We start from the raw sequence: 2,626 nt of genomic DNA, 5'->3' as shown, positions 1-2,626 counted from the left end.
CTTAATGCTCCAGCCAAATACATGCTCCTCTTTAATGTCGTTCCATGCACTTGAGTTGGCTGAATTCAGCTTGTGTGAATACCTATAACATGAAATAAATTCGATTAAGACATAATAATTAGCTCAATTACATTGCCTAAGCTTAAGATACTTTAATGAGTTGTTTGAGCTAGGAAAAATTAAATGAATCTAAGACAAATTAAATGGATGTAGGATTCAGAACACATTTAATTACTTGGACACATTAAAATCATGTACTAATACTTAAAACATGCATTAAAATTAAACACATTTAACACTAAATTAATAAGACACATTTATGAATTGAAACTAAATTAACTAATTTAATTAAACAGCTAAGTTTATTCCAGCAACTTAAAATGCATGAAATTAAATGAAATAGAATCAAGCCCAATGACCTAGCATCTAGCTGAATTGAGCTGGAACGAGCTAGATCAGCTTGCAAAAGATTGCAAATGATGCTTGATGAGCTAAACCAAGGGCGTTCTCGAGGCATGTTCGTTTCAGTCATCTTTGTTTTGGTTTCCTTCACCAAAACAAAAACATAAAGACTCCATTATTAAAGCTAAGGTTCGGCCAAACTTGGGTCCTTACATGCAAGTCCTCCGATTATCCTTTTTTTCATAAATTTTATGTTTTTGAAATTGTTGCAACTAGGTTCAGGTAACTAGTATCTCCATTTTCAAAATGGTAAAGATTTCTAAAGTTTCCATTGATAAAAGTTGAAGTTTTTATGTTTAATATGATTATATTGTTAAGTAAATTTTGTTACTTTAGTGTATAAAGACCAAATTGTAATAATGTAAAATTTGTAATGAAATTTATAAATATCATGTTTTTAGAGGGCTACACAGTGATGAAATTGTAATTGGATTGATAATCAAAGCTTGAATTTGAAAAATATAATAGTTTTGGTTTTAGGGACTAAATTGAACAAAATGCAAAATTTTAGGGAAGCTGTGCAAAATGAATAAAAGATATTATAATCATGAATTTAGATGGTTTAAAGTGATAAAAGTTGATAATATGAAATGAATTATTATATAGATCAAGGACTGAATTGTACAGAAGAAAATCAAGGAGAAAGGAAAAATTACAGAATAGTCCCTACAAACAAATTTGCTTGCTGATTCTATTAGGTAAGTTCATAATGTATTAAAATGTATTTATACATATATTTTTTTTGAATTATAAGTATATATATTGTTAATATTGTGAGTCAGAATTGAAAAGTTATAAACAAATACTAAGGTAAGGACCTGATTTAGAATTGTTGATTTCCTCTAAAACATGATTTATATGGATTTTTGAATAATTTGACTTGTTACAACATGCATACTAATAACATAGAAGTGCCACTAAGGTTTATAAGAGCTATGACTTTTCTTTCAATGACCGTTTGAATGTAATAAACGACTATGATACAATTGGCATGCCACTAAGGTTGGAATGTGTGTTTGTACAAGTTTTCACTTTGGTGCCTTTGATTGCACAATCGTGCCTCTGTTTGCACTTCAGTGCCCTTAATATCACTACGGTGCTCCCTAGTGTGGTGTTGTTACCCGAGTATCCGAATTGTTTTGCTATAGTTCATCCGGACACTATTAAAAGAAAGTATATGTTTAAAAGTTAACTAATGAAATTGAATGAATGATGAGTATATGTTTAAAACTTGTTTGGGAACGATATCAAATGATTGGAAAGTTTATAGTTTATATGTATGAAATGCTCGCTTTGTAAATGTGATATATGGTGATAGGGCTTTAATGTTTAAAAGAAATGGTATTTGATTGTGAATATGAATTGATATGATCAATTGTTTAATATAATTCATTTGTTGAATCTTTTTGGTTGAATGATACGCAACTATGCCGTACTGAATGATTGAGAGATTATACAATTGATACTTGAAATGCTCACCTTACTATTGTAAATGTCTTGACAGGAACTCATATTAAATTAGTTATATTAGTTTACTTAATTGTAAACTGAGGTAAGAGGTTTGTTTAAGTGCCTATGAACTTACTAAGCCATATAAGCTTACTCTATTTCATTTCCTATTGCTATAGTTGACATTTTGTTGAACTAGGCAATGAGATCAACTTCAAGGCTCACACTATCAAGCTTCAGTCTTGATAGATTTTGACTCGTTTTATTTCGATTTTGTGGCATGTATATAGGTTATTTTAGGTTGATGATTTAGAGTTATAAGTTGAATGTAACACCCTTTACCCTTGTCTGACACCGGGACAGGATACAAGGCATTACCGAACTTAAACACCAACAAACATACACAACTGGCCATAAAATTTTGCTCAATTTAAAACCATTCATACACACGCAAATTGTCCCTTATATGGGGCTACGAGGCACAAAACATACACCGGGAGTAGTTCGGGACTAATCCGAGAACTTTAGAAAAACTTAGAAAATTTCATGAAACAGGGTCACACGCCCATGTGCATAAGTCGTGTAATCACACACGCCTGTATGGCTTGGGACACGCCTGTGTCCTCAGCCCGTGTAACTCTTTGTTTATGACGTCATCAACACAATTAGGGTCACACGATCAAGGAACATGTCCGTATGCTTAGGCCGTGTGGCA

This window comes from Gossypium hirsutum, chromosome A10 (genome assembly GCF_007990345.1).
Source record: "Gossypium hirsutum isolate 1008001.06 chromosome A10, Gossypium_hirsutum_v2.1, whole genome shotgun sequence".
Taxonomy (NCBI): Eukaryota; Viridiplantae; Streptophyta; class Magnoliopsida; order Malvales; family Malvaceae; genus Gossypium; species Gossypium hirsutum.
Note: the sequence above shows the minus strand (reverse complement) of the source record.